A 23,853-nucleotide genomic window follows, 5' to 3' on the forward strand; every position below is an offset into this window, starting at 1 on the left:
GATGTGGGAATTAGGGATCTTGGGGACCTGTAGGGGACTGCTGACCTGTGACTGATTGACTGAAGTCAATAGGACTTCCCTTGCCCTCAATGCAGGGCCTTAGGGGGATGCTTTGCTAGGCTAGTGAGGAGATCTTCCCAGATTGCCCAGATGCTACCTGACTCCAGCCCATATCCTGAAGGACCCAGCTTCACTTGCCACCCGGTTTCTGGTGCCTCCACCAACCTGCTTCTGTTCCTGGGGATCTGAGGTCTGGAGATTGTTTGACCAGGAAAGGAGTGGCAAGCAAATGTCTAACGCCACACTATTGTTTAATGCTCCTGACCGGAAACAAGAAAGGCTACTGGTATTTGAGTTCTTGCTTAAACGTGGCCAACTCTTTCTAGATGCTCAGGAAAAGACACATAGTCACACACTAAAAATTGGCTACACAGTGAATCTATTAAATTGCCACACAGCACTTGATTGATAATTGATACCAAGTCTCCATACCATGTAAAAAAAGAAGAGCACAATGGGAATCATAATCATGTGTGATTATGTGTGTGTACATCACCCTAATTAATGCATTGTTTCTATTTACAATTATAATTTTGTTTTGAACACATTTCCCTCCAAAACCCCATTTTAGCAGCACTGCCTTTTTGTGGGATTAAAAAGCAAACTAGTGTTAGTCAGGCATTTAATTCCAGCACTTTGGAGGCAAAGGCAGGTGGATCTCTGAGTTCCAGACCAGACTGATCTACATAGTTTCAGAATAGTCAAGGCTGAATAGTCAAGACAAACCCTGTCTCAAAACAACCACTACACAAAGAAATCCAAGTTGCTGGACCTGGAGGTGTTATTCAGTGGTAGAATTTATCACTGCACGTCTGGCCCTGGTTCAATTATTAGCACCTAATAGTAGAAGCGGTGATAACATTCTTTTTCATAGTTTTGACTTCAGATGCACAGGGTCACCGTAAAACGTTACTGTGATTCATCTTAGGATCTAAAAATGTATTTCAAGAATGTTTAAACTTTGAAGATCATCAGATTTTGCCTTCTGCTTTTTTTTTTAAACCTCATAAGATATCAAAACCCATGTGAGCATTGATAACCTTGCTGCTACAGCTACTATTAGTAAAATTTAGCCAAGAATTTGTTAAAACTTCTGAGGAACAGCGAGAGTAAGCAAGGTACAGTTATTTCCCTCAAGTTACTTAGTCATTTTTAGAAGGCAAAGTAAACGAGACTGAAATTATAATGGGGGAGACAGATACTGTACCCAGGGCTTGGCTTTTTCTCATGGAAAAATCATGGCAAAAACCAAACAAACAAAAACCTTGCCCTAGCTTCCCAAAGTAATGAATGCCAGAGAGTCGAGCTTGCATGCATGAGAGGCAATAAGCTTCTAGTGGATAGGACTCCTCTCCCACCTCCCTGCTGCAGTCACCCTTGTTTTATTACTCCTAAGTGATCCCCCCCACTGACCCAATTGTAACAGTTGGGAAAATGCCAAGTACTTAGCAGCAACCATATGGAAGGCCCTCCAAAAGTGCACAGCGGGAGTTAAAGGCAGGGCTTGCTCATTACAATAAAGATAAAACAGAAATATGTACCACGGAAAGCTCAGCACTCTAATAGCTTGCTGCTCCCATCGTTTGAAACAGGCTGATATCCAGCTGATAGGTCTCAGGCTGGCTGGCATCCATTCTACTTAGTTGATGGCCGAACTCAAACTCAACCCATACATAGTGTGCCTATGACTCCTTATATACAGAACAAGGGTTATTTAAACACAGCTGAGGTTTGGGACACTAACAAGTTTTAAACTGAAACAAGATTTTATTTAAAGTCACCATTGTCATATACAATCTGTTAAATCAACCAGACAAATATTTAAGCATGGTATGTAGCAGAATTTTAATAGTGCTGTTTAAATCGCTTTAGGAAACAGTAACTTAATGTCCTATTGTATTTTCCTTATGGACCAACACTGTTCCTTCCCATTGCTCAGTGAAAACGCTATAGTTCATATTTTGCTATGTGTTGGGGGTTTCCCAGGAAGAAGAGATTCGTGGTCTGTGCCCTGTATCTTGTTTCCTTGCTGGTTTTCATCTTCTCACTCACTTGGGAAGGAAGTCAGTTTTTGACTCATCATAGAGGTCATAAAACCACACCTGTTGTGAAGCTGAATAATCTGTGTACTACACTGCTGTGTTCAAGAAATATGTAGGTGTGCCGAGGTTTGCCCTGGAGTTGTCTGTATTTTGATGCTAATTCCACTGCCCAAAGGACAGCTGCCTAGTCCTGTACTCTGGACTCTGGTGGTGAGAGCCGGTGATTGGGCAGGGGAAGGGAAGGTGGAGCAGAGGAGGAGGAGAGAGAGGGGGGTTGGAGGAGAAGGAAGAAGAGGGAGCTGAAGCACTTGGCATGGAGAAACCCCAAGTGATAAAGGATTTCACACTGGGGAAGAGGGTAATGTAGTGGTAGATCTGCCCAATCTAGGTACGAGCTTGTATTCATATTAATCGAGGTGTGTTTTCTTTGCAAGCACGGACTTATTCGTGTTAGAGAGGTTACTGCAACATAGGTGTAAACTGACTTCCTTTAAATAAATCCCTCATCAGAATATTTACTAAAGTAACTTTAGAATGTGGAGTAGTAAAATTTAGCTTAGGTAAATATCTTTTTCCATATTTTACCGTAATACCATATCATGTTTGCTTTGCTTTGAATATAGTGAGGCCAATAAGGTGTAGCTGTCCACCATTTTGAATGTTTTTTGTTTGGGTAGCCTTCATTTTTGTTCTGATTGCTTCAATTTCCTTGGCAAGGTAGTCTACAACCTCTTATCCCATGCTTCATTTTTTGATTGGTTGCATTTTAGGCACATACAGGTTTTATGTGGTGTGGAGATTTCCCCCAGGACTTCATTCATACTATGAAACCGCTTTACCGAGGGAGCTATCTCCAGCCTTCTGTTGTGCCTCCACCGCTGTTTGTAACCACCTCTCTGACGTGCTTTCTTCCAGCCTCACTGCCTCTGTTAGTTTCCAAATAGTAGAATGATGCTGTTGTCAATGTGAATCAGATCATGCTATTCTGTTCTTTCAGAAAAGATGGAGGGGGGAGACATGCAAGCACTCTAGACTTAGCATTGCTTAGGCTCAAACCTCTGGGCACCCCTGTTAAGGACCTGGTAAATAGGCTTCCGGGACACCTGTGAAGGCTAATCTGATTAGATTAGGTGCTAGACATTCTTGTTGATAGGAAAACGAACCTTATTTGTGGGTGGACTATTGCAGAGACTGGGATCCCAGAGCTAATGGAAATGAAAGAAAAACTGACTACAACAATCATTACCCTCTCCTGCCTCACTGCAAATGCAATGTGACCAGCAGCTTCCTTTTCCTTCTGCCATGCCTTCTCAAACACCATAGGATTCTCCTAGAACTGTTAAGCAAAAATAAATTCTATCTTTATTAAGTTGGTTTCTGTTGTTGTTGCTACAGCAATGCTGAGAGTAGGAAAACCCAGAAAACTGTTATCAAAAAAAGGGGCCCTGGCTGTTATCACAAGATGTTTCAGCCTTGTAACCAGTTTGAGGGAAGAATGTGAAAGAATGGGAACAAAGGCTAGAAAAGCTCTTGAATACTATAAATAGAGGTTAATGAGCCATTCTTATTGGAGCGTGGAGAGCAATATTGCAGAGACAGATACAGACAGTGGGGCCCTAGGTCTTGAGGTTTCAGAGGGAAACAAAGAATATCTGAATCTGCTTGGGTCATTCCAGCAATTTTCTGGCAGAGAATCTGTATTCTGCAAACTTAAGATTAAATTTAAAGATAATTGTTTGGAAGAAGAAATTTCAAAACAGGAAAGCTTGTGGGCTGTGGAGCACAACTACTTAGTCCACTTAGTTCTGTAGTGGAAAAGATCAAATGTACCGCAGAACGCATTTAAACGTGTGGTCTGGCATAGAAACCGGTGTAAGCAAATTTAAAATATGGCTAACATCAGAGTCATAATTCTCCGTCTCGTCAGCATTTCCTACTGACATAGGCTTGCACAACCTGTTTGCCAGGAAAGATGTGCCTACTGATGTTATAGTAGCATCACTGTTACTGGGATTCCCAACAGCTCTCAGGTTGGATTTGGGGCCCATTACCCATGAGCACTTTCAGTTCTTATCCTATGGACATGGTGTAAAGCCTGTGGTCAAAGCCATAGATCCCAGAGTGGGAAGTTACTTCTGTTGCTTTTCTAAATTAATGAACTGCCAAATATTTACATTTATTCAGAAATCTATTCAGAAATAAATGTGAATATTTATTCAGTATATTCTTCAATAAATATTATTCAATAAATATTCACATTTATTTCTGTGGATCAGTGCTGCTGCCAGTGTTGATTAGAGAAAATGCTTTATCTTGCACTAACTGCAGAGACTCGGAACTGTTCAGAGTTCTGAAATAAGAGCCTCCTGAATGCTAGCCACTCAGAACACATCTGTATCACTCCTCCCTCCAAGGCTTTTTTATGGGCACTGCAAAAGAGGAAGCAGAGAGTACAAAGAGCTGGAGAGATGAGTTTACCTTGGTGATTAACTTGATTAGATTAGGATCAACTAAGACATGTGCCTCTAGATACTTAGGGGCAGCAGTCTCCTTTGGCAGCCAGGTTAAAAAGGAAAATGTTCAAAGGAAGAGCAGCCCTCCATTTGCCTGGCTGCCTTTGCTGCCTCCGAGTGCTGGCATCTACTCTGCTACAAGTGTTACTTCACCACCATTTACTGAGGTCAGAATCCAGATTTTCTGGCACTCCAACCTGGACTGCAAAACCTCAGCCCCCTTACCCCTAAATCTTCAAGGACTTCAATGCCAGCTTGGAATTCCTAAGGCATCTGCCCTCACACACTGAATAGCTACTAGGTTTCCAGTATTTCCAGCTGCAGACAGCCATTGTTGGACCAACCTATAACATGTAATGCATACCCATATAGTAAATCTGTTTTGTAATATATACTAATTCTATGGTTTCTGTTCCTCTAGAGAACTGTGACTAACAAAAACATAATTATAATATACAATATAATATATTATTATATGTAATATAATAAAATACATTATAACATTATCTAAAACATAATATGTTATATATTATATAATTTATGATGTACAGATATGGCTATGCTATATAATATATAAGATATAAGATATATAAAACATACACATATACTATACTCCTAATGATTAAAATTCAGTTATTATTCACTAAAAGTCTAAAGTTTCACAAGCCAAGTTGCCCTTGTGATTATTTTTCTTTATGATGTATCACCAGAGTGGATACACAATTGTTTGAGTGTGATTTCAGTATGATGAAATCTGCCATTTTTTTTTGTTCCATGCATCATATATCTTCTACCTTAATTCTTTTTTTACATTGTACTTCTTATTGCACACTCTGAGGTTACAGTAAATGTGATCTCATAGATTTCTTTTTAATCATATCAAATTTTTATTGGGTAAAACTTTTGCTGAATTATTTTCATTTTGTTTGTATTTGTTTTGTTCATCATTTAGGGACACCCATTCATTTTTTGTTTATTAATTTATAAACATTTGCAAATGATTTTAGAAATGTATGTGTTCACTCATGCTAAATGTGATTTCAATCTAATTTTTGGTTTTAAGTATACTTATCTGCTATAGTCTTTAATGAGACATACAGTTCTACGGCTACAAGGTACACTATGCTTATGAGATACTCAGGCTCCATCTGCCTAGCAGCCGTAAAGAGTGAGTTTAGTCCTTAACTTTTCACATCTCCTCAAGAGTAATTTGTTTTCTCTGAAATTCACTGGTCTGTAACTGAAGGCTTGTGATGTAGTTTCCTATTGCTCTGATAAAACACCATGACAAAGACGACTTATAGAAGAAATAGTTTAATTTCACTTTGATTCCAGAGGGATAAGAGTCTGTGATGGCAGAGCGGGAAGCTGAGAAGTCACATTTTCTTTTTTCTTTTTGTTATTTATGTATTTAATCTTTTTTTACATTCCAGATTTTGTCCCCCTCCCAGCCCACCCTCTGATTGTTCCACATCCCATACCTCCTTCCTCCTGCCTCCACCCACCATCTCCATGAGGATGTCCCCACCTCACCCCACCGGACCTCCCTACTCCCTGGGTCCTCCAGGCTCTTGAGGGTTGGGTGCATCTCCTCTGACTGAGTTTGGACCCAGCTGTCCTCTGCTGTATCTGTGCTGGGGACCTCACATCAGCTGGTGTGTGCTGCCCGGTTGGTAGCTCGGTGTCTGAGAGATCTTGGGAGTTCAGGTTGAGACTGCTGGTCCTCCTACAGGGTCTCTCTCCTCCTCAGCTTCTTCCAGCTTTTCCTTAACTCAACCACAGGGGTCAGCAGCTTCTGTCCATTGGTTGGGTGTAAGTATCTGCATCTGACTCTTTCAGCTGCTTGTTGAGTCTTTCGAAAGGGCAGACATGATAGGTCCCTTTTTGTGAGCACACCATATCCTCTGTAATAGTGTCAGGACTTGGGACCTCCCCTTGAGCTGGATCCCAATTTGGGACTGTTGCTGGACCTCCTTTTCCTCAGGCTCTTCTCCATTTTTGTACCAGAAGTTCTTTCAGACAGGAACAATTATGGGTCAAAATCATTTGCAACCCTGTTTTTTCTGCACAAGGTGGGTTTTTTCAAACCACAAGAATGAAGCAAAGACAGCAAAACTGGAATTGATGAGTTTTTAAACTCTCCAAGTCTTTCTCCATGACATACATATATCCTCTAACAAGGCTACACACCCCAAACAGGAAACAAGAGATCAAATATGTGAGCCAATAAGGTAGAATTCTCATTCAAACCACCAGACTGCTGTCGGCTACTTCCTCCCCAAAGTTTTTTGTAAATAATAAAAGAATCTATTGTTCTTGACTCTGTTATTTTTGTAACGATTGTAGGTCTTTTCTTTTTAGTCCTGGATTTCAATTTTCTTGGGTTCAAAGGAAAAGTCTTATCTGACCCAGGAATTTCTAAGGGACATACACACACACACACACACACACACACACACACACACACACACACCTGTTAGCATTTCACAATGCAACGGCATTTATACATTTTTTAGTGTTTTAATATTTTAATTCCAGAATGACATGTTACACATTTCTACATTACATATTTAACTCTGTCTCCTTATAACTGAGATGCAATTGGTATTATCTAGTTGTATAAGTGGCTCAAGCCAAGAGATATTGGTTCAGTTAATAAATAATTTTTACTTAATTTTATGTAACAATTTAGTGTGGACATCCCATCTTTTTTTCAATTTCATTTAGATTTGAATTTAGACATAATTAAATCTATTTTTTAAACTCTACTAACTACCTCACATTATACTTTGTTTTGCATTTAGCGATGTTACAGTACAAAATATCCATAAGAAAAGTAATAATTATATTGCCACTTAGAGAACATTTAAAATTATTTTAGGTCAGAAAGTCATGAATTTTAATTTTTACATTTATTTGTTTATGTACTTATTTATTTACTGATCCACTTATGTATTTGTGTGTGTGTGTGTGTGTGTGTGTGTGTGTGTGTGTGTGTGTGTGTGTTTATGTGTATGCCTGCCACAGAGACCATGTGGAAATCAAAGGACAATTTGGGGATGCATTTCTCTCCTTCTATGGGTCCCGTATATTGAACTCACATCCTCAGACTTAGCAACAAGAACAGGCATCTTTACCTAATAAGACATCCTCAAGGCCCTCTTAATTCTTAAGATGAAAAGAATGACTCTTTCTTGTGTTACTTGTTAACCTGTTACAGAGGAATACAAAGCCTGTTTTGAGTAAGGAGAGAGAGAGAGAGAGAGAGAGAGAGAGAGAGAGAGAGAGAGAGAGAGAGAGAGAAGAATGGAGGGAGGGAGGGACAGGCAGAGGGAGGGAGGAAAGTAGAAAGGGAAGAAGAAAGAAAAAAAACAAAACTACACTGTGCTTTATTTTACTTACCCACCTCTTCTTAGTATGGATTCTTCTCTGCTTCTCCAAATACAGAGCAAGAAGTTAGAACAATGCATAAATAAGATAATCTTAAACACATCTATTGTTCTCACATGTTTCAAGTGAAATGACATGTGTTGTCTTTTTCTACCGCTTAGCATTGTTAAATTTAGATGATTGCATCTCATCCGTTCTGTATCCGTGCTTTCAATAGTTCCAGAAATCTACCTCACTTCTCTCTTCATTGCACCCTTGCTCTGAAAAGAGTATATACCATAAAGAATGAGTCAGGCTACTGAGACGCTTAGTCAATGAGAAGCTAAATGAACGCCCTAAATGTGTGTGGCTGCACATCATTGGTTTTATAGTCTAAAAGAATTCATGTGTTACTTGGTCTGTGTAACAACATGATCCTTCCTGAAAAATACACTAAACTTTGCCCTGAATTTCCTGGTGTTAATAGGAGTTGCACATGAGTAAATCAAAACAGAATTCATGCCCCCTGGCACAACAGCATATGTATAGTTGCTCTTCAGTTCAGGAAGGGCTCTAGAATGCAGAATTGTAACCGCATGAAATAGAAATGCACATAAACGTGGGGGTAATGGGGCTGGTTCTCCAATAAAATAAAAGTGTAATTGCCATCTCACTTTCTGTTTTCAATGAGTAGGAATTAAGAGACAGTCTCTGTGTTTAGCTTGCTGAATAGTTTATTAAACCAAAGGCACTGCATTCCATACACAAATAACATGATGTTTTTATTTTTTACCAAAACTACACATAAATGATTTCTCTCTCCATTGTTTTATTGAGTCCTGTAACAAATCTTAACATATAGGTCTATATGGAAGACCTATATTATGAACTGTGTTATACTAGTTATGCATTCAGAGGGACCTGAAAATAAAGTAGACAAGAATTCTGTTCAAAAGGAGGTTAAAGGCCAATTAAATCATTGGGAGGTGCATCCAGAATTTAATTACAAAGCAATCATATAAGTGAATTTATCGATATAGGTTTTATTTGGGTATCTTTCCAAAACTGAGAATATAATCAATTTATTGTACATTTAAATATATCTCAATATCTAAAATGTTTTCCCTTAAGTTTCCTTCTTTTATGTACAAGAAAATGAAAGTTCAAAGGTGCTCAATGTAAATATTTCAAGTAACTTTGGAAAGCAGATTTGCCATTTTCACACTACAAAAACGAACATCTGGGCATTATTTCTGTATTCAAATGTTAAGTTTTTTTGCTTGTTAATAACGACCTGATCATTCAATTTGTTAGGAATTTTATGGTAATATGTTGTGGAATTTGAGTCGACCTTTGAAAAGGTTCCTCCCCGCTCCCCAGCCTGGCATCTAGAGGTCCTATGCGATGTGATCCTGTGATCCCATTTCAGGGATCAAGCCTGAGATGACCCCCAGTCCAGCGACACAGGGCTTGGTTGGGCAGAGCACCCTGAGGTCATCCTTGGTAGCCACAGGGAGGAAGCCCATGACACTTGGCTAGAGCCTTATGGCAGGAGTGGGTCATAGCTCTCTCGAGCAGCCTCAGACACTCAGGGGCCTAGGGTTCGACTAAGGTGAGCAAGTGTGTGGTGGAGATATGGAAGAGAAAGAAAAGCAGAATTCATGCACGATGAAGAGAGGTGGAACTGGAGACGGGAGGGTAGTGGGAAACAGCCTGATATGAGTAGCTAGAGATGCCACATAATGTCATGGTGAGGTCCTGGCCTGTGCTGCCACATAGAGCCACCTCTGTGTCCCTGGCCCTGCAGCAACGGGGTCTGTCAACCATCAAAGTACAGAGAGAGACATCCCTGGTCTGGGCTGCAGTTTGGAGTCAAGTTGATGTCTGAGATCTGTGCAGCAGTGCTGGCCCAGCCCCTCACCACCTGAAACATTTGGGAGAGGGGACCCCTCTCCTTCCCTAAGGAAGCACAGTATAGTTAGCCCTCATAGCAGGAGTTGCAAGGAAGCTAACCCAAAGGGGGTGAGTGTATGAGAGCTGGTCCTGCCTTTTGTCTGTTGCCGTGGGTGAGGGAAAGACACAACCCTCCCCACTCCCTGACCCTGGCCACCTGCAGCGAGAGAGAGAGAGAGAGAGAGAGAGAGAGAGAGAGAGAGAGAGAGAGAGAGAGAGAGAGAGAGAGTTATCTGTGTACATCATCTTCTGTAGCATTAGGAGAGCTGGCCCTGCACCTCCTCGTCTGGACAACACAGTACAGCTGACCCTAGTGGTGAGGGGCACGGTGCGGGGAAGAGGGCTTCACTCATTCCTCTATGCCCCCTCATGGTAGACAAGCTTTCTTCCCCACACCCTGCCCCTTACCACTTAGGGCAAGCAGGAGAGCTGACCCAGAGGCCACAGAGCTAGTGAACCATCCCTGCCCCTCACCAGCTACAACACTCAGGAGAGTGGGGCCTTCATTTGGCCTGGACAGCACAGTAGAGCTGATTTTGCTGCTGGCATGGGCACCCGTAAGCCAGCTCTAAGGGCATGAGAACTGGAAAGCTGTTTCTGCTCCTTGCCCTCTGTGGCATTAAGTGAACAACCCAGAACCTGCCCTGGTGGTATGGATGCAGGAGAGGTAGCAGGCTGACCAGCTCATGTACCATCAACTCCAGACTCAGGGCTTTGACTTGGCCCATCCTAACATCCACCCCATCTATGAGCTGCTGGAGTGTATGAAGGGGCCAGTACTACAGATCCAAAGCTGCGTATTCTCCATGACACGGGGCAACAACAGGAGTTTACATCATGTCCTGGGTCCTTCGTTGTCTCAGCACTGACTGATCCTGTGAGAAAAGAGGCTGTTCCCCATCATGCTAGTCTACCCTGATGGTTTTATTATATCATAGGCACAGAATCATGTGGCCTCTGAAACTGGGAACTCCTATCACTTAAAGCTGCTTGAGACAGATTTTCTGTCATGAACACAATAATCTCCTATTACCACTCTCCAAAATTTCCACAAAACGTGTGACTTAAGTGTGAATCCAGATCTAATTATTTTGTAGGAGCAGAGGTCAGATGTATAAAATGGGGCACCTTGAGTTAAAAATCAAGGTTCCATTAGGGGATGCTCCATGTACAAGTTCTGGTGTAAATCATTACTTAAATTGTCCAACATTGAGAAGCAGTCATCAAACTTGGTGCTCATAACCTGGACTACAATCAAGTCTGGCCATCCTTCCTCAATCAGAGAGAGACAAGCTAGAACTGCAAAGCAAAATTTATGAGGGAGAGGGAGAAAAAGATATAGAGAACCCAAGTTGGTCTTTGGGGCCCTAAAGTTTAAATAGAGAACCAAGGATATGCAGATCTAGACAGTGTCCATCAACGTGTGGTTCCAGTCACTGGACTTCAGTCTCTTTCTTAAGGAAGTCTGACAAGTTATTAAAATTCTGAAATATATCCCCCTAGAGAAAGGTCTCCCTCTGGCTGAGGTGTTTTCTTCCCTCCATGCGATTGTCTCCACGTGACGCATTTCTCTGTGGTCTATGGTTTTACTAGAAATCTGATAGATTCAGAGAAACAAGTGCTTCTTTCAAACATCTTCACTTCTGTCAGTTACAAAGTTACCTGCATCCTTTGGCTCTTCAGATCTCTAACTTCAGATCTCTAAATTCAGCAGGGAAGCACCTTCCGATGTCTCTCAGACTAGGACACGTCTCTGCTTCTATATGTAAGCACTGTGTAGACGGCACCAGGAAGACTCAGATGGTTTGGATATTTTGTTTTAATTGGAAGTAGATTTTTTATTTCATACAGTGTATTCTGATTATGCTCTGCTCACCCCCAACTCCTCCCAGATCCTTTCCCCTCCCTACCCATCCAAATCCACACGACTTCCCCCCTCATTACAATCCAAACAAGCAACCAAAATAATAACTTAATCATATAAAATAAAAACGTACCAGAATAAGATAAAGCAAACTACCAGAAAAAAATAGCCAAAAGGGGGTAAATAAAACCAACCAAACAAATAACAACAACAATAACAACAACAAACTCACAAGACACAAGACACATAGGTGTAGAGATACATACATTCACACACATAGAAATCCTATAAAAACAAAACATCAGAAGACATTATATATATGTATACACACACACACACACACACACACACACACACACACACACACACGACAAAAGAAAAAGGGAAAGAAAGGAAAGTAATGTCCAGACAAAGTACTATGAGACAATGAACCCTCCGAAATGCCACTGAGTTCATTTTGTCCTCACCATGTATTGCTGGGCATGAGACATATCCTTGAGGATTAACCTCCTTATTTTAACACATACCTACCAACAAACTTAGTTCTATCTGCGATGTCACTCTCATTTTCTATATAACACATATTCTCACATGCCTTAATTATCATACCTCCTAAAACTCTGTGTGAGGTAGTCTTATTCACATCATATGATAGAGATTGGCAGAAAGTACTTATATTTCTATTGGACATATCCCTCATTGAAGGAGAAAATATATAAATAAAAAGTAAACAAAATTTATCAATGAAAAGTTTGAGAAGGTTTTGTATAGTCTAATACATGGTTTCAAAATAAAAAAATTGCAAGTATTATTTTATTCAAAAGAATGCTTAACAACTCGAAAGGTGTTTTCTAAGGCTCTAAACTCTTGGCAGCAAACGAACTGTACAACTGAAACACACAGTGAGGTTGACTTTAGCCATGTCGCTCTATCTGACTTTAAAAGGGGCAGCGCTCTTTTTCTGTGTCTTGTGCCTGATCCATTGTGTAGAAAAGCTTGTGTAACTAAACCCAGGGTTGTGTTATCCAGGGGTGTCAGGAACTCTTTCATCGGGGGCCATAAACACAGTGTTGCATCTGTGTGAAACTGCCTAGGTGAGACATGCTTGAAGTCAGGGGCAGCATCAGATGATCTCTGGGGGGTCCCTGCCAGCCTTCTGAATCGTTGAGAGTAATTTCCAATCAGCATGCTAATGAGTGCTTTAAATCTGTATTCTGGCTTCCTTGTAGATAATTATGAGGACCGTGGAGTGGAGAATAGAACCTCTGCATGAGTGTCTAATAGGAATAAAAGAAGGAAGAAAGGTGTAGGGGGATTCTGCCTGAAAAGAAAAAACTAAGCAAGAGTGATTTAAAAGGGGAGGGTGGGGGTCAAGCAGTAAGATAGGAGAGAAGGCAATTGCCTGGAAGGTGAATGCCGCAGAGGTCCTCGTAGTAACTGGGCAGTCCGGGGCTCTGTTTCTATTGCCTGTTCTCCTAGTGTTTCGCTGTATGATTCCGGGCAAGTCACTTGACCCTAGTTTCCCCATCTGAAACCAGAAGAGTCCCCCTGGTTTTGCTTGATCACCTAACTAATATGAAACTACAGGAATTGAATGAAGGGTAGAATTTCATTTTGGGCTTCATCACTGCTGTGGCGATGACAGATGGGAGTCATATGAATTCTGTTAGTCCCTGCGCTTCATTAACCAACAAGAAAACAAAATGCCAGAGTGACATGGATATTAAACTAAACTTTGAAAACTCTTTAGGGGAATCGAAACTTTGCATATTCTATAGATTATATACAGCAATAACTTATAATGATTTCTGCATTGTGGAAAGTTGCCTGCGATTTGTCCTTTGTGTTTGACTATCTAACTACCCCAGGGTTGGCCCTGAATGAGGAATAATGAGGAAAATGCATACCTGATTAGGTCAGTGTGGTTCCTTCTGTAGCCAGTTTGTAAAGACAACACCTTCATATGAACAGGGATGTACACAGTTCTGTGAGCAGCAGTGAGAGTGTACCAATCCAAATACATTTCTTGCATCTGCCATGCCATTTGTAAGTTTAATTTGAATTATCATCTTTCTTAGCACAAAATGCCATTTACTCTGGTTGACTAAGCTGGGAAGTTTCCAAACACAGCACACAGAATGAGATGCTTCAGCCTACCCATTTCCGATGGTACTTTATTCTTCCACAGATAACTGTTTGTTTTAATAAGCACGACCAAAATGAAAAAGATCAAACAAAGAAAGAATAAAATGAATGCAGACATAGGCAATAACAATTACTTCTAAACACAGATGGTATAAAATTAACTGACATTTTGTCTGCATCCAATCTTGAAAACCTGAAACATCCTACCAAGGTGGGAACTACTACTGATAGTAATTATTTAATGTTATAAAACTCACCATGTATTTCCATCAATGTCAAAGACTTAGAACTACCCCGAAAAAGTACCTGGCATTTTGAGTTGAGATTGAAATTATATTCAAGCAGTTTTGCTTACACACATTAAGGAGAGGGCAGAGATATCAGAAAACACTGCTCCATGTAAGGTTTGGGGAATCGTAAATCTGTTTTCAGCTCTGCCATTAGCTTTTAGATGGCATTATACCTTAGTCTCACCATCTGTACATTATGAATAATCATATTTTGCTAATTCACAGGTGGGTTATAAAGAATAGGTAATAAAAAAGTAACTCAGAATGTATAAATACTCTCAGAGACAAGACAGGAAAAACAAAGGGTTAAGAGACACATCACATATGGTTTGAGATTCCAATGAATTTCAGATAAAATGTCTTAATTGTATACTACCTGTGTTTAGAAGATGAGGATTCTTTAAACCTGCAGACGGAAATATTTTCTTACAATATTTACATTACTACATGTTTGGGTGACTAATGTATCTATATTCCTGGATCTCTGAGGGGTAACAAAGGAGAAAGCCCTGATGCTATAACGTGATTGGTTAGGACTTCTGCATTGTGATTGGTTAGACTTCTGGAGGGCTCGGCTATGGCAGATCTTCGCTTCATGTTTACGTGCTATTTAATGGTGACCGACACCTTTAACTGAAGGACTGAATGGAGCACACACTTTACCTGGGAGTGGAGAATAAAGAGCTCAAGGGATCTCTTCTATCTCTTGGAATTTACATTTGTTAGTTAGCACAAGAAGCCTTGTGCCCTTATAAATCCAATTTCCAAGGAAACCCAATTCATTTGTCCAATGTAGGTCAATGTGTACTCATGGATATTGCTTATTTGGAGCAGAGAGTTCAGAGTACACATGGACCATAGGTACTTTTGATTATTGATAGATATGACAAAAACATCATGGTGAACCAAAAAAATCAACCAAGTTGGTGACTCCAACATAGTTTTTACTAGAGACTAATAACCACCTGACTTAAAAAAGCAAAGAAAGATACACACTCACTTTCTTTTTATGCTAGAAGAAATATTTCTTACCAGCTACTGCCTTATACACATCTTTTTGTCTTAACCCTTTTCATTTCATGAAGAAAATTGGAGTTTGAAAATGCAGAGATCGAAGTTATTCTTCATACCTCCACAATGCTCTTGCTCCTGAAATGACCACTCAAAAATAAAATGATACCCTTTAGCTTCTTCCTTTCATAAAGTTTGATCTCCTTATAGGAAAGATAAAACCAATAACCTAAGCTGTTGGTTTAAAGGCGTTCATTTAATGGTAAGAAAGTCAGGAGGAAAGAGAATTTCAAGGATGGGTAGTCAAAACTGTTAAAACCATGCACAGTGGGTGAAAAGTACAAAGCGGGGAAAGCCATTTTATTCTGTGATTATCATTTGTGACATTCAGAAACACAGTTTCATTCGTGTGGGGGCAGAAGGTCAGATGATGTTGAGTTCAAGAGCAAGTGGGTGAGGCTCGGAAGGATCCGCAGGCAGCAAGGGGCAGAATACACCTCTAAACTGACAAGGAACAGAAAGGAGCTAGAATAGGAGACATTTGAAATCCGACCTTTCTAATCACATCTCACAGCTTTAGGGTGCGTAGCTCCAGAGATACTCCTTTAATTAGAGGATGCCTACATTCAGAGTTTACAGTGGAAAGGAGGCTTTCTTTAGGGTTCAATCTAGTCCAATTCCTGTTAGCTTTGAATGTGCTTCTCTCTCTCTCTCTCTCTCTCTCTCTCTCTCTCTCTCTCGCTCTCTCTCTCTCTCTCTCTCATTCATATATCTTGTTTCTCTTCTCCTTTATTCCCTTCCCTTTCCTTACTTCTCCCCTTCTTCTTTTTCATTCTATTCTAACCCTTCTCCCTTGATTAAAAGAAGCAGGAACTGTATTACAATAGACACATTTATAGCTACATGAAACCTCTCTGTAGTGATGTAGCACTGAGAGATAGTAGCAACACCATTTATCAAACTAATTTGAAGCTTCCCTATACAATTACATTACCTGGGTGCTTTACACACACACACACACACACACACACACACACACACACACACACACACACACACACGTCAGTCAAGGGGAACTGGGGGTAGCCAACAGCCAACAGAAAGCAAGCAGCTCTCAGGACCCAACGGTGAAGACATTAGCTGAAATACCCAACAAAGGGGGAGAGAGAACCTGTAGAGACCATATCCAGAGGTTAGGCACGGACCCCAGTTGAGGGATGGGGCCACCCACCCTTCTCAAAAATTTTAACTCAGAATTTTTCCTGTTTAAAGGACATAGAGGGACAAAGAGTGGAACAAAGACTGAAGGAAAGGCCATCTAGAGACTGCTGTACCTGGAGATCCATCCCATATACAGCCACCAAACCCAAACACTATTGTGGATGCCCAGAAGTGCTTGCTGACAGGAGCCTGATATGGATGTCTCCTGAGAGATTCTGACAGAGTCTTACAGATACAGATGAGAATGCTGGCAGTCAGGCACCAGACTGAGCATGGGGACCCCAAAGGAGGAGTTAGAGAAAGGACTGAAGGAGCTGAAAGGGTTTGCAACCCATAGGAAGAACAACAATATCAACAAAATAGAACCCCCCAGAGCTCCCAGGGACTGAAACACCAACCAAAGAATACATATGGAGGAACCCATGGCTCCAGCTGCATATGTAGCAGAGGATGGCCTTGTTGGACATCAATGAGAGGAGAGGCCCTTGGTCTCTTGATGCCCCAGAGTAGGAGAATACTAGGGTGGTGGGGAGAGAGTGGGTGTGTTGGTGGGGGAGCAACTCCTGGAGGCAAGGGGAGAAAGGTAGGATGGGCAGTTTATGGAGGGGAAACTGGGAAGGGGGATAACATTTGAAATGTAAATAAACAAAATAACCAATACAATTTTTTTTAAAAAAAGCAAGAAAATTAAGTACATCCTTTGAAAGGAAAGGGACTATCTATCTTTGGAGAGGCAAACAAAGAAAACCGTGCTTTCATGACTGGAAGTTTTATATTTTAAAAATCCTAGATAGGCTAACAGTTGTGTTGCTTAGTTGAACCTCTTTAATTCTGTGAAATCTGTGAATAAAGTCACCCACAGGAAAGGAAGTAAAGAGGTGAAACATCAGTGTAGAATGGTCATGATGTTGCATTCCTGAGGAAGTAATAACATTTTGCTGTCTATGTGCTGCAGTTCTTTCTAACATTTCATTAGTTGATGGCAGTGCACAAACGCCACTACCTAAATCTTGATGTAATTGCTATTCCCGCCTTTGCATTCATATTGTCACGAGTTATGTGCACTGCTGAAAATGTCATTACAAAGATTACTTGTGGCTCAGCATTGAAACAGTAAGTTATTTTGTACTCAAAAGGTCATAGAAACAACAGTGGGGGATGAATTTGATATTAATAAACAAAATACTCATCAGAGGAAGAATCAAGCATGAGTCCATAATTTATGCAAACAACAAACAAAACTCCAATGATAACAATGCACATATAAGATATTCATGTGTTTACTACTGAGCTCCTGGTTAAAACATGGGTATCATAAACTAAGAGATGCGATAGAAAATGGGTATTATGATCTAGCTCAGTAGAGACTAGTGAGATTTAAGAGCAATGATAAATTGCAATAATTAGATGAATTATAATACAAGATTATCTTTAAAACAATTGGAAGCCTTGTTTATATGTTTCCCCACATCATTTTTACATTTCGTACAATTCAACTGAGAAAAACAAGACCTATCAGCTCAACAAATAGATTATGCTTATAAATCATGAAATCATTTGACTACTTACCAATTATTCTGTCAAAAATTACACAATAAAAAGATGATGACCATGAGCATTGATGAAGAATGGCAATTGTAAGTTTGTTCATGGTTACTGTGGATAAACACAGCTGTTAGGCTGAAAATTTTACATGAACTCTCTAAAATATTACTCTTTACTTGTATGAGTGCATGTGCATACACACAAACATATGAGAACATGTGTATACACATACACACACACAGATAATGGCTGAGCTGACAATGTAGTTACTATATATTCCCTCAATTAGATCTTGAAGCTGTTTTCCTTAGTAAAATGCCCTATATTCGGAATTTTTCTTTCATGCATTGACTATCCATTGTCTATTTATAAAAATAGCTTTCAAAGTCTGTGCAGGTGTTGTTGCTGCCAATGTAAGCAGACACAATTAACCGCAGAACTTTTGACCAAGTCATTTTTTAAGACCACTCAAGGAAGGGCAAGCATGAGATGAGACATTGTTAAAAAGAACACCATCGCTTGATATAATACTTGATCAAATAACAATCTGATAAGACACAAGAAGTGTTAGACATTAAAACCTACAGAATGGGAGTCAGGGTTTAGAAGAAATTTGAATGAGGGTGGGAAGGAATTATTTATAACAATATTGAAACTTTTTATAAGCCTAAAATTGTTCCAAAATTCAATTTCAACTATTTAAGGAATGTGGAGAAAATAATGAGTGCAGAAGAAACAATTTGACACCAAACACAAGACACAGTAGCACAAAGAAAACTGATGGGTAAGGAAAGAGTGTTTTGGGGCACATTAGTTGCTTTTCTTGTGGCTGTAAGAGAATAGCCCACACAAGCATTTAAAGAAGGAAGGGTTTATTTTGATTCACACTTCAAGGCACCATGCACCATCATGCAGGGAATTCATGGCAAGATGACTATGAGGCAGCTGACCACATCTCCTTTCAGGAATCTGAAAAGGATGAATGCTTGCCCTTAACTGGGTTTCTTCTTTTCACTCAGTTCCGAACACCAGCCCATTGTCTGGCATTGCTCATTTTTAGGGTTATCTTGCCACCTCTATTAATATAACTGAAAACCACCTTACTGATATGCCAACAGATTTGCCCTTAAAAATTCTAAAAAGTCAAATTGATGATCAATATCAGGCCTTATATTGAGTGAATGAAATAGATTCCAAACACAAGGAGTGTGAAAAATAATATTTTGTACAAATCTCATAATGTTTGAAACTGAGAGAGATTTGGGATTGAACCATGGATATGAGTTCAGCAGTTAAAGAGCAGAGTTTGGTCATAGAGAAAAATGCATACAATGTGGCAATGACATGACCTGGCATGGGCAGCAAACGGTGAAAGCCAGTGTTCCAGAAGAGAAAGAAGCAGAGGAAAGCAGAGTGATCAGGTGCAGCCAGATCCCAAGAATCTTGTTTGCAACGAAAAGGTAGTTGTTGTAGTAACAATAACTACGGGGTTTTTCCAAGCATTTGAAGCACATTTTTTAATTATGGAAAAACAAACATACAAGTCTTTGGCAAATGTACAATTCGAACAACATAAAGTACACTCACATTGTGGTAACTTCACTGTTTTAAAAGTCATTTTGGAAAATGAACTGCTAATAAATAAGAGATGAATTGGATATTTGAGTTAAGTAAGGGTAGGTTAAAATTAGAATTTCAGACTATTATAGATAGAGATGATTAGGGTAAAATTGGTAGGAAAAAGATTATTTGGGAAGAATACAAATGAGTCATTCTGTAGACGTTTTATCTTTGATATGCATATAAGACACCTGTGAATCCCTCCAGGTATGCAATAGAAATATAGTCTGGGGCTCAGGGAAGGCATGGAGCATGGGTCATTAGCTTTGTTGAAGTAAAGTTTTTTAAGAAACATGCTAGATTTTTCTTAAAACCTGGAATCAAGTGGGAGCCTTGATGAAACCAAGGAAGAAGTCAACAAAGGATACAGAGGAACAAAGATTCAAGAGGAAACAGAAAGGAGATATGAGAGATACGTGGTGAAAAATAGAGAAGTTTTACCAGTGGCAAAAGCATCTTGCATGATCAAACACTACCATTAAGATAGGTTTGATCTTTATATGTAGCTTGCTAGATTTGACAGTTAGGGTACTGGCCATCTTAATAAGGGTGATGAGAAGGAGTATGGGAAGGACGTTCTGAGCAGAAAAGGATTATAGTGGGTTGAAAAACAATGGTAAAAACACTAAGAATATTATACATTGGAATAAGAATCATGGTAGGCATTATTTAGGAGCACTAGTGCATTAGTAAGCATTTTGTAGCTTTGCAGCATTTATTATATGATACCCACATTTTAAAGACTAAGAAATTTAGACCAAAAAGTGACATATCTGTTCAAAGATATAGCCGTCTATATTATATAGTACATAAGTGTGCATACCAGGTTTCTCACACTGAATATACTAGTAAAAAGGAGTAAGTAAAACTCAGGATATTAACAGAAGTGAGTATTCTTTCAAGAAGTTGGGTCATGAGTGAAGTAAGAAAAGGAAGAGACAAGATTAAAGCTAAAAGCAATAAGGTCATCCATATTTGGTACACAAGTTTTTAAATAGAAGGTACCAAAGAGTTGTTCTAATGAAATTATTTTATGATTTATCATCAGTAAAAGTTTCATTTTCATACTTGTTTTATACAGCTACATTCTTGGGTCTAGTTGGATGGGACTGAGAGTGGACAAAGTTTAGGAAGATCTACTCTACCTTGGAGTCACATGGCAGTTTATTTCACGTCTTCTTTTTCTTTATCTTTAGCTGTCATATGGGTTAAAAACAAAGTACAAACACAACAGTAACAAAGGCACCAAGTATTGGAGTCTGGACATATATCTATGTGTTCCTTAACCATAGGAACAAAAGTCTGTAACCATAGAAACAAAAGTCTGTAACCATAGAAGCAAAAGTTCTGGGTAATATGGCAAGAACTTTCTTACTTAGTGGGATCCCAGATCTCCTTTTTTTCTTTTTCTTTTTCTATTTTTGTTTTTTCTTTTTGGTCAAAACAAAGAAACATAGAGCTATTTTTAAAAAATAATTTTGTAAATTGTATGTGCCTTCTGGACCTAGTCCATCTTTAAGGAGGACATACCTTTTCATTCTTTTTAACATAGTTCATAATCTGCTTGTCATAAGTCAATCCTTATTTCTTCAGACACAGTGAATTACTTCCTTGTCTATGTTCATAGAGGACTCTGCTCATGTATACTATCACTTAATCACATTGCATTGCACAATCTGTTTACTGCTCAGACTTTTCTTTAGACTTTGACTTGTTTGAGGGGTGAGGCTGCCTTATACACCTTTATTACAAGAGCAGTGTATGTGTGTATGACTTTTATGTAATTCAAAACAACTTTCTGTGCATTTCCATAACACTGTATGATACATAAAAAGGTATACATCCAGAATGGAGAGATTGCTCAGTAGTTAAGTGCATTGGCTGCTTTTCCAGAGGATCTAGATCCCATTTCTAGCATGCATATGGCTGCTAACAATCAACTTTAAATCATGTTCCAGGGGATCTGCTACAGTCTTTTGACATATGCAGGCACCATACATTCACAGATATGCGTGCAGGCAAAACACCCTGCCTTCATTAGGTTTTACTGATGTGAACAGTCAACAAGAACAAGGCATCTCCCATAAGGTCACTATTTAATTGGGACAGGTTTACAGGTTCAGAGGTTCAGTCCATTATTATCAAGGCAGGAACATGGCAGCAGGCAGGCATGGTGTGGGAGAAGCTGAGAGTTCTACAGCTTCATCTGAAGGCTGCTAGAAGACTGGCTCCCACATGGTCACTATGGGACACACTTCTTCCAACAAGGCCACACCTCCTAATAGTGCCATTCCCTGAACCAAGCATATTCAAACCACCACACACTCATATACATAAAACAACAACACAAATAATAATGTCTTTTAAATGTGCAAATTCTAGTGTACTACTTAATGAATCACCAAAACATATCTACCTTAGCTTATACAATGCCTCACCGTCTCTGTCACTGGCTTCTCTTGTTCATCCTTGCTATTACTTTGTCTTCTACTTTCTATGTTGTGGCTCCATCTGCAGTGTGCAGGACCTTTTTGGAGATAGGTAGGGTGGTCAGGGCATGACCCTCATTATGGGATCAGTACTGTTAGGGGAGACAGTAGAGAGCGCACTCTGTTTACTAACAGAGAAGTGGTCACATGAGGGAAAGTAAGGCTGTAAAGAGCCTTTGTCCTGTCTGACATGGCTGACACCCCATCTTGAACTTCTGCCTCCAGATCTATGCAAAGTAGGTTTGTCTTGTGAAGCCACCCACCTTGGTATTTTGATCCAGCCGAGAAAACAAACGATGACATCAGTACTTAGAAATTTGCAACATAACTGGACTCTAGGTTGTCATGTATTCGTCATAGCATTTTAGTTTACCAGAATGTATAGGGAAATTTAGGAGAAGCCTGGGAGCCTCGTCACAACTTGTATCAGTACTACTTTGTTGACATGGAACCCAAAATTTTCTACTGAGAAATTTCAGTGAGATTTTTCTTTTCAAATGTTAAAGATGCAGTGACAATTTCATTAGCTGTTATAGATGAGTAGAAGGCTATGTTTGCCTATACTTATGCCACCCCTCTTTCAACCTTCTCCCTCCCACTCCTCTCTGTGTTTGTTTGTGTAATATAGGGTGGGTAGATTAATGAAATCTATTGAGTAGAAGTCAAGAATGCTAATAACCATCTTCCAATGCATGAGCCCATACCCTTTCAAGAACGAACTCCACCAGTCAAAAATCTAACAGAACTGATGTTGAAAATCCTAATATATAGGAGTTGATATCAAAAAGCTTTAGTCACACCACTTCATACTTTATGATGACTGTTTTGATTTTGTGATGCCACGATGTGGAAACAATGCTGAATGAGTACTGAGCTACTCAAATGCATTGTACTTTGCATTGCTTTACATTTTCAATCTCAAGGGATACCAATTTGAGGAGAAAATATTGAAAGCCTAGGGAAGCTTAAGAACAAAACAAAATCAAACATTGCTTTCCACAAACACCGTCTTTTTTTTCTTTTCTTTTCTTTTTTCGGATCTGGGGACCAAACCCAGGGCCTTGCACTTGCTAGGCAAGCGCTCTACCACTGAGCTAAATCCCCAACCCCAAACACTGTCTTTAAGATTTTAAGTTTTAAATGTGCCTTCGCACCCAAACAACACAGGCTTTTGTCCTGCATGTGGTTGGTCATCATAGCTGGTCAGGGAAGATCCTATTGCTGAAAACACAATCCACTTTGGATGAAGGACATAGAGAAATCAATCTCAATCTGACCAGGGAACTCTCTTCCTGCTGAGTACATTACATACTGCCTGAAGGAGATATGGAGGCTGCTAGAGGACAAAAGGCATCAATGGCCTTACCCAGCCCCGGACCCAATTACTAACTTGCTTGTAAGATGTGCCCATTGATACAATAGCTACATGGCAGTTATCAAGGTAACCCAGGTCATTGTGATAGGATATGAAGTCTGCTTTCCAGAAAGAATTTCTACCTCGTACTGTAAACCTGGGCAAAAGCCCATGATTGGGGACAGTATAGGTGCAAGGGAGAGAAACAATTACTGTTATTTTGTTAAGTGATCCTGTTGTCAAACAGAATTAAAAATGTGTATATCTATAGTGTTTTGTTGCTTTTAACTCTCTCGAGGAAAACTTGTTTTTGCAGTGTGTAGTAGTTAACGCAGAGACCCAGAACCAGCCAAGTGCTGAGCATTGAAAAACACTGT

General features: G+C 39.8%; 1 long non-coding RNA gene across 2 annotated transcripts; it reads right to left on the minus strand.

Annotated features, from left to right (window-relative positions):
- Positions 1 to 11,231: 11,231 nt before the first annotated feature.
- LOC134480944 (uncharacterized) lies at positions 11,232 to 22,701 on the minus strand. Of its 2 annotated transcripts, XR_010055986.1 has the most exons (3): positions 20,779 to 22,701; positions 13,709 to 13,993; positions 11,232 to 11,709 (listed from the first exon to the last, which is right to left on the minus strand). It is a non-coding gene; the product is annotated as an uncharacterized LOC134480944 (long non-coding RNA). The 2 variants fall into 2 exon arrangements; XR_010055985.1 differs by having other exon boundaries at positions 11,232 to 13,993.
- Positions 22,702 to 23,853: the final 1,152 nt, after the last annotated feature.

Source organism: Rattus norvegicus, chromosome 11 (genome assembly GCF_036323735.1).
Source record: "Rattus norvegicus strain BN/NHsdMcwi chromosome 11, GRCr8, whole genome shotgun sequence".
In the NCBI taxonomy this organism is placed as follows: domain Eukaryota; kingdom Metazoa; phylum Chordata; class Mammalia; order Rodentia; family Muridae; genus Rattus; species Rattus norvegicus.